Genomic DNA, 17,189 nt, shown 5'->3' with positions numbered 1-17,189 from the left:
CAGTATTTTTTAAAAGTAACTCTTTATGTATTTACTATATTTTAATTATTATGTGGATGTTATTTTATTGTAAAAGCTGGTTATAATATAAAATAGAACTAAGATTGCTTTTGTTTCTTCCTATAAGTAATATTAATATTCCATAGAGAACTCAAAAAATGAGAATATATTATTTTCTTAGTGACAGTAGTGATGATCATTTCTGGAAAATGACAGGCAATCTTTTGAATAAAACCTCAGGCATCATATAACATATCATTATCTAGGTAGTTAGGAAACAGCTTGGGCCTTCTTCATGAGCATGTATTATCTTGTATTTTAAAAATTAGAAAAAGACTCCTATATTTTCTTTAGAAGTTTGTTGGAGTACAATTATTATTGTGCTGAACTTTCATTTGAGTTGGACTTTAAGTGAATAAATAAACAGATATTCATATTCATTCATCTGCAAAATTACAGTAACTTTTTTTTTTCCTTTGCTAAGGTAATTTGTGAGAGTTATATAAGACTACATATAAAAATGTTCTGTATGCCATAATCATAATTTCAGTGTACAATACTAAAAATGTAAGCTATTACGTATTAATTCTAAATTGTGTTTTCATATACACATATTCAATTTTTTAAATAGAGAAATCAAAATAATGTACAAAGATATAATTTAAAAGCAATAGAAAGTTTTATGAACGGGCAAGTGATGTAATCAGCGTTTCTGGCTTATTCCTTCTCTGTGGAATGTTGTCAGTTTCCAATTATGAAAATGAATTCACTAGAGCCTAGAAAAGTGCCTTTGCAAGTGGATTTTCATAAAGAAGATTAAATCATGTTCAGGTAAATCTCTTTTTAGTTGCTCCAAACTATCATGGAAAATGGTTGGACAAACATAAAAAGCATGTTTGAAATTAATATGCCTTTAATAAGTAATGCAACACAACGATGTCCATTAGCCACTGGATTTTAGTTTTTGAAATGCAGAGATTTTCATTTGAGAATTTAAAACTGTGATATCAGCTTTAATTTAATTTCAGTCTGTTAAAAAATGTGATCATATCATTCCAACTACATATTTTCTTTCATCTCGAAAAACAATTCATCTATAATTTGAAGGTTTTTCTGCACTGAATAGTTTTTCAGAGTTTTTTTTAACATAAATGAACTAAAACGATCTCTCATGTTAGCAATTTACTATCTTAGTAAAACTTTACTGCCATTTTCTCCAAGTATTTTGAATGCTCAACAAAATTGCATAATTTTCCTGTCTGATCTAGAGTAGAATACTCAATCTGTATGATAAAAAAAAAGTCTATTCTACCATATACGACTTAAATTTTTCTCTGAAGTGAGTTCTGAGACAATTGTTTCTTGGAAGAAAGAGCTTTTGAGAATTGCTTTCTCAAATTTCCAATCATTTTCCTTGTTATTTTGCATAGTAATTACTTTAAACTTTAGTTCCATTTTATTTTTATTTTTCCTTCATTTTTTGTAAATATATTCTCTCACCTTATCCATTTGAAGTTTAACATTTATGCAGGAAGGAAAAAAAATTCTCATAAGTAATTGCATTAAATCAGATACACACACCAAATTTCATTATGGTAGAATTCCCAGTATCTTAATGTAGCCTGATATAGTTGTTATAGCTCATATTCACTAACTAATTCCATCCTATTTACCTACAAAATGTGTCCCATAAATATTGTATATGTCCTTATCATCTGACTAGATAATGGTGCTAATTAATAAATGAGGCAATATATGTAAGTATATACATTACAGGCACTATTATAATTTAAGACATTTTTCTATAAGCAGTAGGTCTCAGACAGTAACAATTTTGCTTCCTAGGAGATGTTTGGCAATTCCTGGAGGCATTTTTTATACTCACAACTGAGGAAGTACTACTAGAATCTAGGGAGTAGAGTCCAAGGATGCTGCTAAATATCCTTCAGAGTGCGTGTGTGTGTGTGTGTGTGTGTGTGTGTGTGTGTGTGTGTGTGTGTACTGTAACCAAAATGAGAATCCTCCAAACAAAGAATTACCCAGTCCAAAATGTTAATGATAACGTCAAAAGTGAGAAACCCTGATATAGAGGGAATTTATAATTTTCATCATTTGTCAAATTGCTATTTTTTCTTTAATCAAAAGTCCTACGTTTGATTTTTTAGTTCCAATACCTCCCTTTTATACATTAGTCCAAATTGAGGTGCACAGTTCTCCACTTAGTCACATCATGTACTGTATGAAGTATATATAACAGGAAAGCTGTCTATTACCTAATGGCACGGACCACTCTGAAGTATCTACAGAGTGAAAAGGATGGGGAGCATTTACAGGCATCATATCTGTAATAAATGATAGCTATTACTGCATTATAAATGATATCAGTGGGCAAACAGGAAAGATGAGTATAGTTTGTATAATCCGCACATTAATGTCGTACTTAGCATCCAACACATTTTGCGTCAATTTTAATGGCAAAAATGAGGGATGGTTATTTTCCTCTTACTCTGTTTAAATACATTTTCTTGTTTCTGTGGGAAATCTTTGTCTACGCTGATCTGTCATATTAACCCAAGAGAATATAATTTTTATAGCTACTTCATCATCATTACGTCATACACTTACTACACCTATTTCCTAATTGTAGACTATGAAATAAGGGTGCTCACAAATTGTCAATATCTATTATCAGTGATGATTTAGGTTGAGAAAGTCTATTAGGCATATTAATTAATTTGGACAAATTCATGGACAATGTGTGAAAGTACTCACAAGTACATTAACATTTCATAGAATCTAAAACGACAAACTTTAGGGAGATTTACGGGATTACATTTATAATTATTGTATTGTGTACTTCACCTACTAGAATTGTTTAAAAGACTTGACAAGTTGCATCACTAGGGGGAACATGATTAGAAAAGTTGTCTCCCAGAAGTGAGAAAATATTGCCTGATTTTTCTATCCTTAATTATTTCCTTTGATCTGGAAGGAAACAATTTGTCATAATCTCTTTGCTTGATTCAGCATAGTAATTAAGAGTATTACTTCTGGAAACTAACAGATAGGACACCTGAATCACATCTTTGCCATTTAATTCTAACTTCAATAATTATGGCAAGTCGCATAACCTGTAAAACTTCATTAATAATATAGCAATAATAGTAATAATAATAATATCCTGTAGGTTTTTGAAAATTAAAGATGTATGCAAAGCTCTTAGTAAAATGCTTGACAAATAATATGTTTAGCAAATTTAATTATAATGAATTTCCAAAATATTGTATGTCACAGAAAATTCAATAATCCAGATCTCTTTTTTGGTATATACAACAACCTAGTCGTTATCTTTACTTGGAAGTCTAAAAGCACACCGGACGTAATACAAACATATCCAAACTCTTTCCCTCCAAAATCTGCTTTTTTTCCCTCCTATGTTCCCTAGGTAGTGAAGATGTTCATATAATTTATTCTAATCAGAAACCCAGGTGTCATTCTTGCCTCATCCCTCATAATTACTGTCCATATCCATTGACTCATGAAAGCCTTTCTAATCTATCTATTTAATAGCAGCGGAGGTGTGTCTACTTCTCTCCATTTCCACTGTCATTCCTTTTTTTAAGCCATCATTGTCTCTCTAATGGAAAGTAAGAGAAATAGTCTCTTAATTCATATTCACATGGAAACTGAAGTGTTTTTTTTAAGAAATGAAGATCAGATCATGTGTTTTCCCTGCGTAAGGCTTTCAAGGCTCCCCATTACTCTTAAATGAAAATGCAAAGCAGTTCACCTACGTCACAAATTGATCTAAATTAAATTTTAGAGGCACCAAAACGTTTATGTCCTTTCCCATAAGAATTTAAAATAAATAGTGTATAATGAAAACATGAAATGTTAGGAAATATAACTATATTTATTTTATTCTTATGATTTAACTCCTAATAGCTTCCCTTCAAAGGCGGTCTCTCTCTCTCTCCCGCTCATTCATTCTAAAATTGCCTCTCCTTTTGGTGCCATATACCTCTAAGATAACAAACCACCAAGGCCATTCCTGAGACTCTGGTTTTATTTTTAAGCCCTTCTTCCAGCTACTTGCCCCATACTCTCCAGGCTATGTGCCCAGCCATTTTAGATTGCAATTGTCTGCCTTTCCTCTGGGCATTCATAATTACTGTTTCCTCCGATTTGAATACTCATTTATCTCCTCTTTTATTAGCCTCTTTCTGCTCTACTCTCAAGTCACAGCTTAGTGCATTTCCTCTAGAAAGACTTTCCCCATCCTTTATTCCTTCAAATACTGAGCCAGGGTCATACCTCTACAACTTCATGCTGCCTTGTACAGCCCTCCTTACCCAACTTTTACTACTTAACTATACTACATACTTACAAGTAACCATTTTCTTTACTGTCCATCTCAAGGAGTAGCAAGATCTAGACTACTGTCTGTTTTCATTTGGCTCACAAGCTTAGAATGTTTCTTAACTTTTTAAAATAGTTGAAAAAAATCAGAAGAAAATTTTTTATTTCAGCACTTATGAACATTTTATGCGATACACATTTCAGTGTCTTTAGTGTATTGAATACATCCACTCCCATTCATTTACATATTGTCTATTACAGCTTTTACACTACACCCATAGAGTAGTTGCAACAAAGATAATATGGCCCATAAAACCTAAAATATTTACTATCTGATGCTTTACAAAAAGGTTTGCCAACTGCTGGTGTATCTCATCTGACACATTCTTTAAGGGAGGAAGTATGTTTCTTCAACCATATATGATTAGTAGATGAATGAGTGAATTAAAGAAAAAACAATGAATGAGTATACCGTGAAAAGTGAATGTTTCTTTTGTGGTTTTTTTTTTTTGCTTGTTTGTTTTGTAGTTGAAAGCAAAGTAAATCAACTCTGGCTAAATTCAGCAAAAAAGAAATTATTGCAAGGAAACAGATTATATCATAAAAGAAGTTAAAGAACTAGCTTTGGAGAGGATAGGAATTAGAACAGCTCTTGAGATCTTGGTGGCAGGAACCATCGGATAAACTCATTGAAACAAAATGGTTAATCTTACATCTACATTTGGATCAAAGTTCATATTTCCAAGTGAAATAATCTGACTACACCTTGGTTAGGGAACATGATCTCTGGCAGTGCCATTCATATATACAAACTTGGTGAAGATATTGCCACTACATGTAAAGGAAAATCAGTGTTCTATTACTAGAATCAGGAGTAGTGTCAAATACAAGGTAAAAAAAAAAAAAAAGACAGTATATCCTATAATAGAAAAAAATGGGAATCAGATCATTTTAAATAGAAATACCTGGAAATCAGACTACAATTACCTGTTCTAGGACATCTTCCTTCTATCATATTGAAAAACATTTAGTCATGATTGTCTTACTCAACTCTCATGAATTAACTAGCTTGGTTTCAATATCACTGTCAAAAGTGAAACTGTAAATGGAATCATTCATATTATATACTGAGTATAATGTGACCACTGCAGTTTAATTACAGAACATAAAACCATTATTCTATCTATCAGAGCTTTCACAATAACTGAAAAAGCCCAGGGCTAAATTGTGAATTAGTGTATGATGATAAACATACTGGCTAGATCTTAAATATGAAATTCTCCAAATCCCAAACATTTTTGATAAAGAGGATAAAGTGTCATATTAATAGATAATGATGAATGAGATGTCTCTAAAAGTGAGAAAAATTCAAAGAGAAAACACTTCAAAGAAATGGGCTTTAATACCCCAGTATTACTTATCTTCTAATATTTGTTTTCTTCTTCATTCAGTGAATACTCCCTGTTCTCCAGGCTAAGTATGACACATTTCACATTAAGTGACTGTCTTATAAACTGTTCATCTTGAACTTCCTGAAAAACCTATATTTCTCTCTGAATGAAGCTAGGCTGACTGCATTCTGAAATAATTTAGGCCATCACCACATTTATCTGATCTGATCTCCAACTGTGTATGACTGTACATATTTGAGTCATTTAGCTTCTATGTTTTCAATTCACGTGTGCTAAATTCTTTCAGTGTACTCTAAAGAATTCATACACAACTCCAATTGGGGTTGTTTTCATTATTATTGATGTTTCCCAAATAAATCCCCCTAAATTTTGCACTCACTTGTTACAATGACTTAACAAGAATGTCTCTTGTGCAAAAGTTTCTCTCCTTACAAGAAAAAGACAGCCATCTAAAATACTTATGTATGAATCAAGCATTGTCTAGTCTTTCTAGTCACTCAAATTATATCTACTCAAAAGAACAACATAGTATGTATGATTTCGGTCTCTAAGAAAGAAAAAAAAAAACATCAGCTTAATTTTATATGTCCGTTTAGCTTAGGTAAAGAAAATTAAATTATGTTTATAAGGTATAACACTTTAACACATAGAGATTATGGACATAATACTATTTAGCTGATAAAAGATAAGAAACAGGTCATTTCATTTTTACTGACTAATTTCTACATAATAAATTTGCTGTCTACTTCTTCAGCTTGTAGTTAAGCTTCCTTACTTCCAATTAGAGTTTAAATTTGATAAATCACTGGATATTATATATCATATTACTGAACATTTAAAACAAAAATGACATCTTCAGTAGCAGAAAAAATGTATTATAATCTTCTATGTAGTTTAAAATTTACTTTAGATCACACGATACAAAATTATGCTGTGTCTCCTTCTAATGGCCTTATGGTCTATGTTGACTTTTCTGGTCATATATTTTTATTAGCCTCCGCCAATAAAAGAGTTATAATGCAACCAGTACTGTTTTTAGATTTTTATTCAAAGAAACAATATTTTCATCCTTTTTATAAATGTCATCTACTTCTAAAAGTATTCTTAAGGGCTGTTTTTCTTTGACTTAAGTATAATTATAGTTTTACTCAGAAATTTTGGTTGATGTAAATTTTATGGTGCAGCAATCTGATTGATGAGATTAATTTTCCTGAGTGTTATGTTAGGGTAATCCCTTTATAATCTTGTGATTTTTATGCACCGGGTAGAATTTTCACATTTACTTCTGATTTCTTCTGACTATTTTCTTGATACTTTTATATGACTCCAACATAAGTTATGTATCCTAGAAAGCCAAAAATGAAAGACTGTCATTACAATCTTTCTTTAAATACTTTCTAGAATGACTAAGTGCAGACATACGAGACATATTATTATGGAACTTTATTTGTTTTGGGTCTCTCCTCAGTAGAAGTTTAAAGTCAGTAAAAACAAAATACACACTAAAATTTGTTTCTGTGAAACACTATTAGTAACTTATAATTTTGTTTTATCTTCATAAACAAAACAGGCATCCTAAAAATTAAGGAAAAACCACAATGTCTCAAAATATCAGATTAAATAATGTGTTTATTTGTGCTCACTAATGTGAATAATTTTCCTTCTGGATGTGTATTTCACATGAAAAAGATTCTAAAATAGATACTGTTTTGTGGTATATAAGGACAGTGTTTCCTATAACACAGTAGTACCTGTGGTGAAATATTTTAAAATTAACATCTTCGAGCTGTTCCCAGGACTACTGGGAAAACTCAATTAATCTAAATTGTTTTCATCTTATTCCAAAGCATGTTTTTGTTTTAACTCTTAGAGAAGATTACACAATTATATACTTCATCATGGAAAATGTATTCATGATGTCTTCTCAAATATTGGAGTAAAAATATCAACCAGATATGAATGCAAAATGACATCTTTTAGTTAAATCTCTCGTTTGTATCACAAACTGGGATAATAGCAATGGGAAATAACCTGATCTATTTGGAATTTAGTTTCCTTTAAAAAAAAATCAGGAGATTAGACTAGGTAATTCTGTTCACTTTCAGTTTTAAAATTATATAGTTTCTAATTCATATCTCATAAAAGGGAAAATAGCAATGTTTCTCAAAATTTTTGGTATGGCATATATTTGAAATATTTTGAAATGATAATATATTCTTTCATATAATGGAGTTCTTTGAAAGAACAAAAATAAGTTATAAGAAATCTTAGTTATTTTGCCATGCTATACCTTGACATATGTCAAGACTGAAGAAATAGTAAAGAATACCAGTTGAAGAAAAGACAGAGGAGACATATTAAAAGGACAGCCAGTTGCTGATAGAAGCTTATAGGTGAAAACCATTCTGTAGTATGTGCAGCGAAGTGTTTAAAAATGTGTAGTAAAGATGTTTGTAAAAAGCTAAAAAAGAAAGAAAAAAGCGTGAATCACAGTCTCTCACATTTTTCTCATTATAGATACTTGACGGCTTTACTTATTTAAAGAAAACACTTTTATGACTTTTAATATTGGTTGGTAATACAATAAAGTATGTACCCTTAAGTCTTTAAAAAAATAAAATTAGGTTGTTAAAAGAGGGCATGATATCTTAGGGATCAATAATGTGAGATTTATAAGACACTGAAAGAAAATAATATCATGTAAGTAAATTTACCTTCTTTTTTGCCTGAGTTACTATTTTGTATGAAAAACTAAAATACATTGACCACAAGGTTGAACTTTTTATGCCCTTACGATGTTAGCGGTATTAATGTTGTACACTACTATTAACTTGTACTTTCAAACATGTTATCTCATGACAGCTTCTAAAGATGGACTTTGGAGCACCCACTTCAAAAGCAAACTATTGTTGGTTGCATCTTAAGTCCATTCATGAAATGTGGCAGAAGATAGTATTAATGTGTTCTACTGGTTAAAATGCATGCTTTCTGAAGTTAAACTGTCCTGGTTAAAAATACTGCGTTTGCCACTTTCTTCATGATTTTGAACAAGTTACTGAACTTGTTCTTTCTCACTATTTTTCATTAGTGAAATTGGAACAATAATAATAGGTATTTCAAAAGGTTTTGGAGAGATAGACATGATTTAATATATGCAAAATATTTTAAACATTTATCGGCACATTACTATGACCAAATACTTGTTAGTCCTGATAACGTGCACATGGGAAAGTTGAAGAAGCCATGGGAGAAACTCTTAGACACCATTCCTACAAATCCTAAGAGTCAAGACCTGGTTTGCATGAAGTGTCCATGATGCCATATAAAAGGTCAGTTTCTGAGCATAGACTCAGCTGTACAGAAGACATTCCACCTGATTGTTAGCACAATTCTCTGCTGTACCATGGATAAGAGGGTATATGGAATTCTAAAATTTGATAAACTCCTATTTATAGAGGGGGGAGTTTTAAAGATAACACAATTTTAATGATTTCTTCATTTACAAAAAATTAAGCAGGTGACTAGTGTTCCCACTTGACACAAAATGTTTATATACCAACAATTGATTACATATTTTATGATGGAGAGAGAATCACAGTTTATTATTTACACTTCCTAGAAGCCAATGTTGGAATAATTATCAGGCAAGAAATATTTTGCTATATGTTAATTATTTAACCTTTAATTCCCTCTGTTATCAATCTATAGAGATTATGTCCAAATTTGGAGAAAAAGTTGGAAATACAGGGGGGTTATGAAAGCAAATGAAAAATGAGTATAGGGATTTCAATAACCTGCTCATCAACAGGACTTATAATCTCAACACTAATTTTATCCATACTTATTATTAAATGTGCATTTACTTATTTAGAAAATATATATTTGGTAATTACTATCTGACAGACACTGTTGTAATTTTCAGACATTGAGTCATTTAATTTTCAAATCAACCCTATCATTATTCTCATATTTACATAAGAGGAAACTGAGGCGTAAGAAGACTATGTTACATGCCTAGGGTCATACAGCTTAAATGGCAGAATCATGGTATGAACCCTGGGAGTTTGGTTCCTACGTCCATGCTCTTTAGACTCCACATTATGCTGCCATGTATTAGGATTTGCTTCTAATTATTCATTCTCAATTATTGAACAATTGGTCAAATAAAAGTCTGCACTTCAATTTATCTTTAATTTGGCCTAGATATTCAGTTACCAATTCCAGTTTCAGCATTAAAATCATCATTTTTCATAACATCTTAAGTGTATTTCAGTTGGTCCTATTAAAGTAAGAGTTTTCACACATTCACTAGATGCTAAGCACTGAAATTACTTTGACATGTATCATCATGACTTTGAACTTTCTCTAAAAGCATAGAGGAAATTCAAGTAAGGAAGCAACTCTGCAATTACTCCCCAAAAGTTGCTGGTTCCAAGGTAACTTTTGTTAGATGTAGAAATGCATTATGTGATTATGTTACATGAAATTTACTTTTTTTTTTTCCAGTGTCCCATTTGCTAGGCTTAAAATAAAAATTACTCCATCACCAACTTCAACAATAACTAATAAGAAGAAAAAGTTGTTTTCCCTAATGTGGAAGTTGGTTTAACATGGAAAAATTGATACAGGTAAGAAAGCCTCAGTGACATTAATCCAGAATATAAACTAGTTATTCAAGAATTATCTCTATGTTTGACATCATTATTGATTAATGGTTGGCAAGACTTAAATCACTGAATTCTGATAATTGACTGTGTAATATTTACCGTTCTTAATATTAAGAACGGTAAATATTAAGACTAAACCATTGAGAACTGTAAATAATGAGACTGATAGGAAGGCATAAGGGCAGAAACACCTGAAAACTTACACTTAATTCATTGACTAAAATATTTTCTTCATTTCTTCCTAGTGATTCTTACGTGGCTTGCTTATTTCATCAAAGACAGCTATCAGGATAATAATATAACCTAAACAATAAAAATAAAATTAACTGTACATGTGAAGACATTTTTTGACAATGTTGGCCAGATGTGCCTATACAGAGGAAAATTATTGAGTGTTCAAAGATAATATTTAACTTATTACCTGCAGAAAACGTTATAGAGTCAAGTGTGATTGAGTTTCTCCCTCTACCCAACCCTTACCCTTGCCGCCTGCCTCATACATTAAGCATTGCTAGTTTTATCAAGCAAGCAAACACAATTTCAATTGAATGGGGCTAATTACTAATAAAAAGGTCAATGAATTTTAACTTTATATATACTGTTGAAAAATACTCTACTGACAATTAACTTCAAATGGCGTGCTGTGCTAAACATTGTTTAGAAAGGTCATAAAAATAACCAGTAATCCAGTGGCTATAAAGGAAATCTGAACAATAACCTCTCAACAGGTATCTTTATTGCCTGTTTATTATCCTGTCACTCCCCTCAATCCATTCTATATAATAGGTTCAATTTATCACATTAATGTTTTTAAAGCATCATTTTTATTATGATATTCTCATTACTGGAATCATAAATTAATTCTTACATACAACAAAGGAACAATAAAACAAGCAAAGAAACATAAACTATAGGCACAGACAACAGTTTAGTGGTTACCAGAGAGTAAGGGGGAAGGCAGGTAGCAGAAAAAGGAAAAGGGGGTCAAATATATGGTGATGGAAGGAGAGCTGACTCTGGGTGGTGAACACACAACATGATATATAGATGAAATAATACAGAATTATACACTTGTAACCTGTATAATTTTACTAACCAATTTCACCCCAATAAATTTAATATAAATAAATAAAAGCACTGTAAAAAACATGTATCTACCACCTAGCTGAAGAAAAAATAATTATTCACAAAATATGCACTACTTGTCTCCAATTTAATTCCCCATTGACAGCAGAGGCATTCACTCTTCTCAATTTGAAATTTGTCATTTCATGTACTTTTATACACTGACTATATGTGTATGCATTCACAATTAATATATTGAATTTCTTTACACATTTATGTTATGAGAAGGTACCATATTGTATGTATTCCTTGTTTAACATTGTTTTTCAGGTTTTATCCATGGTAACGTAATCATCTTTAATTAATTTTAACTAAAAATTCATTCAACAGAATCCCATATATAATAATTTATTCATTCATTTTCTTGTTGAATAGAATGTTTTTCACACACACAAACACACTCATATGACATGTGATAGCTCTATCTAGATAGATGGGTGGATAAAAAGATAATTATTACAACACTATAATGAATTTTCTTGCACAGGTCTCCATGAGCACAATTGTGAGAGTTCCTCCGGGGAATGTATCTGGGAGTAGAATTCCTGATCTTAAGATATGAGCATATTCAAGTTTCCTACGTATTGCCAAATCTCTTTCCAAAGGGTTATGTCAATTACATTTCTATTTAGCAGTGTATGAAAGTTTCCATTTTTCCACACCCTCTCTAAAAGTTGAAGATGTGGGCTTTTATATTTTTGACAGTTGTCGTTTCTGAAATATAAACTCATTCTTGCCTTATATTTTTATATTTTAATTCTGAAGATTATAGAGTTTAAGAAACCACGAGGCTGATCAACATTTGTAAGATTCAGCTCACACTCTTGATCTCAGAATTAAAACCTTTCATCAGCTGGCTGTAGATTGCTTATGCAATTTTATTTTTCTATACCAGGGGTTCTCAGTTGTGCTTCCTGGACCAGCAGTATCAGCATCACCTGGGAACATCTTAGAAATGCAAATGATAGGGCTCCACCCCTGACCTACTATATCAGAAGCTTTGGGAATGAGAGCCAAACAATATCTGCTTAAACAAGGGGATTTTGATGCACACTAACATTTGAGAACCACTGATATTTTCCATGGTGGTACCTGCTCTTTCCTGATACCTCCCTGCTCCTGTCCCACTCCCTTCCTCATCATGATCACTTGAATGCTTCACCCATGTTGTTCCCAGACACGAAATGCTTTTTTGTGTATATCCCACCAATTTGAAACCGTTGCTGAACTCTGCAACTTTGGGGCTCATCCTGAAATATAGAAAACTTGCTTAATATCCTGGCCATATTGAGTTACTTATATCCCCTAAATGTGACATTACTATTTCACATTTCTGGGCCACTTTATCTGTCTATCTATCTATCTATCTATCTATCTATCTATCTATCTATCTATCTACCTACCTACCTACCTACCTATCTATCATCATCATCATCATCATCATCATCATCATCATCATCATCTATCTACTTATTTACTCATTTAGAAATTCTGTTCCTGACTCTCCAGGAGAAATCCCAGCATCTCACAAGATCTCTGCCTTGGAGAGTCTTTCCAGAACAGAAGTGCTCATTTTCTCCATTGTGTCATTGCTATTCCTTATATATAACACTAGTCTGACAGCCTCACACAGGTCTGCCATGATTATTTGTTTATTTGACTTTCTTCCCATCTGGACTGTAACTTCTTTGCCTTGATATCCTCATAACCTAATTCATAGCAAATGAGTCAATTTACATATGAACAATGAGTGACAATACATTCCATTCAACATTTACATTGTACATACACAGATGTGGTTGTTTTCTAAGTACTAGGGAGATACAAGGGAAACTAAAACATTGTCCCTGTTTGTGAGTTGCTTATAGAATATATAAGCAGAGTAGTCCGGAGTACTCTTCCTTACAATTTCTAATTTACAATGATAATTTTTTATCGTACAAGTATTTCAGAGCTTGTAATCTAGTAAAGTTTGTGTACTATCCTAAATGTAACAAAGTATTAAGTTGTTTCATATCGGGACTATTTCTTTCAAACACATTATAAACTATCTAAAAATAAATTTGTGCCTTTACTTACTTTAATATCTCCCACAAGGCCTAGTACACAAGGCCAATTACTGTTTAATAATTTTTCTTTGAATTTTATGAATTATACCTTCACTGTGAAGAAAAAAAAAGATGAAATTACATTAAATTTTGTTTTGCTACAATTGAAGATTGAAAACATATTCCTTTCCATTTATTTGACAAATTTAGGCAGTTTTATATTTATATAACAGGATTGGAAATAAAGCAACAATATAACTTTGTAACTATTATCTGTCATTATAAACAATAATTTGACTCCCACAAACTGCTTTTTATATCTTCCAGGATTAAAACAATTAAAAAATCATATTGTTTTCTATTTTTTCCCAGAATCTCTACTACAATATATAATTTTCTCCAAATTTCATACTTTCTGATACCTACAAATATGTCACTATATGTTTACTCTCTATAATTACAAATAATAAGATTATCAGTATTCCTTCTTGACTAGCTACTTCTGAACTCCCACCTTAAGTTGTAACCACAGTGTCTGAGAAAAGTATGTGTTATGATTTACATAGTGCTTTTCACTTGGGATCAGTATTTTGTCTTATTGATCATACCCCTTATTCTTAGCCATAGAATAAATCAGTCCTTGAGAAATGTTGGCTGGGTGGCTCACTGTATAGATAGATGATGTAATCCCATTTATTCCTCATACTAACCCAATTTTCTCCTTATTTTAGAGAAGAACATAGAAGCTTTGACAAGTTAGAAGGCTTAGGCAAGATCATGAAGAAAATAGCTGACCAAGCTATTACTATTCATATTACTGCTGCCTTACTATCTCCCGTATAAGCTTAGAGGAGAGTTTAAAGATGAGGTAGTAGTGAATGAAAAGAAGCTGTATCTGTAGTGTTCTTTTGAAAGTAGAGATTTGATTTCTGGTCTGTGTTTAATGTGATGCAGTTTTATTGAATGCATGGGCATGATATTTAATTTAATAATGCCAATTAATGGTCAGGGCTATCAGGAGATTCACAACGAGAAAAACAAAAACAAAAACAGCACAAATGCTGGATTACAAGGCATCCTTCTAAGTGGGTCTCTGAAAATTATTTGTAGCAAGCAAATGCAACATGAGGAGATAAATTCTGAACTCTGCAGCACATAGGAGGAGCAATTGTGCCCATTGAGACATGTGGCAGGGTTATTACACCTGCAGGCCTCACAACAGATTGTAGGCAATGTGGCACCCCACATTGTCAGCTTGGAACTGTAAATTTGAATTTTTTTCCCATTAATGAAGTGAATCCTTGCTGCTTTTAAAACATTAAAAGAGTCACTGTTCCTTTGCAACAGCATGTTTTAAGCTCCCAAAACATTAAACGAACTGCTGCAACTCAGGAAGTGAACTTTAAAAGTCTTGATGTGTAGTTGCAAAGGTTTGTTTGAAACTGTGAGAGCGAAGGTGATTTCATAGCATCGTGTCTTGTTGAAGAGTTGATGGAGCGAGTGCAATATAGCATATTTCAGCAGAAATGGCATCAGCATGGTACCTGTTTTCCAAATGATATAATGTGCCTTGCAGGTGATAAAACAACCATTGAACCAAAGAAGTCAAAGGAAAGGAAATGATGAAAGCTCTGAGTTGGGGTGGAAGCAGTGGGAGAGCTTGTGGTATGAATGCTTTTTTAAAGCAGCTGCTGTTAAAAGTTTCTGTAGTGTGTGAAACATGACGCCAAAATAGAGTAGAACTAGGCCCTTGTGTTCAAATCAAGAACAGGGAAGGGGAAGCTTTACTAGAGAAGTCTTACTATTACAGGTGCCAAGAGCTCCTCACACAGTATTTTATCTTGCAAAATCACCACGAACATCCTACAATACCCTATAGAAAGTCACTGCAATTGTTATAACAAGATTTTTACTACCAGATCTGTTTCTTTTTCTTTTGAAATGTTTAAATTATGATTAAATGATAAACAGGATAGTCGTCAGGTTAATGACATGCAATATGAACCCTAATTAATTGTGAGATGATTTATTGTATTCATAAAACTGGTGTTCAGATTCATCTGTGGCTACAGGTAATAGAGAGGCTTTAAGAAGAATTAAAAAAAATAATTTGACATGTTTGTTCTTTGTATTGTCTTCAATTTAGTTCTCTGTCAAAGGTTTGGAAGGGACCTCTAGACATTAGATCATCGGCTCTAACCAAGGCGTTACAGATTTTTACTATGCCAGACTGTAAGGCGTCTGTCAACCATTTCTCGGAAAGGAGATCTATAAGTCTCCCTTGGAAACCTGTTATAGTGCCAGTGGTCTTAATCTCACATCAACATGTCAAACAACCCTTGTCCAATGACCCTTACTCCAGGAATGTTTCATCAATAGTAATAGAAGTGATCATGAACATCCTAAATCCCATCGGGTAAAATTTAAGCTCATCTCCAGATGGCTGGCAGTTAAACAGCATTCTTACTTGGTATAATAATCCCTTATATACTTAATACTCTTATTTGTTCTTGGCAAGGATGTCATATAATGTAATGCACAATTCCGGACACAAAGATGTTACATATTGTCTATCAGCAATATAACTTGCAATAGAGTTGGTTTACCTTTAATGATTGTGGATGTGCTCTCATTCATTCATAATCTCTCACTCCATCTATGCTGTGACCAATGGCATAAAATTTAGAGATAACTAGTTGGGGTTAAAGTACAGTCTTTCTCTTTGGAGCAGACTTTATCTTAATTATCATGGTGGCTATTCAAGCTATCTAAGTTAAATAGACATACAGCTTTAGGATGAAAGTGTCTCAACATTGTACTTTTAGGAAATGTTGTTAAGTATCGGGAAAGGCACTTAGGCAGCAAGCTGTGGCAGAAAGAGAACTAAACCAATGGTTCAAAGCTTTGTAGCTTCTGCTCCTGGCTAATTATGTGACAATGTTCTCTAGCACATTGAGAGAGGCATAACACTGTGTCAGAAGGGGATACCTACCTTAGTATGCCCTGCACTGAGCACTAGAAATTTACTCTCATTATCAGAATTAGATATCACCCATTCCATCCACTGCCCTATATATGATTTGTTGTTGTTGTTGTTGTTGTTATTTTGTTTTTTGGGGTTTTGTGTGTGTATGTGTGTGTGCTTTTTTATGTCTAGAGCCTTTTTTTTGTTACTTGGAGCTTTATAAAAGTGACTGAAGTGTTTTCTGATAGTGATTGAACCTGATTTTTGGAATTAAAGCATATACACATGAATGACAGTATAAAGGATAAAAAATACATAGAGGGAATATGATGTCAATCTCATTTCCATCAGATAAAAAACTATTGATAACTCATTTTGTAAACTTTGTATTTTTCTTATTAATGAACATGAAAATATTCTCTCCTGAGATCCCACATTATCTTGTCCCAAACTACCATGGTTAGGAGAGCCCCTTATTTTTGGGCTCTTTTTGTTAATCACAGAAAGATTTTTATGTGTGATCTCATGCAGTCTTTGTTTCTGAATTTTTGTCAGTTGATTTCTACAGGAAGATTTTTGCCTTCCTCTAACATACTCTTGATGGTTAATACAA

Source organism: Rhinolophus hipposideros, assembly GCF_964194185.1.
Source record: "Rhinolophus hipposideros genome assembly, chromosome: 9".
NCBI lineage: Eukaryota > Metazoa > Chordata > Mammalia > Chiroptera > Rhinolophidae > Rhinolophus > Rhinolophus hipposideros.
Note: the sequence above shows the minus strand (reverse complement) of the source record.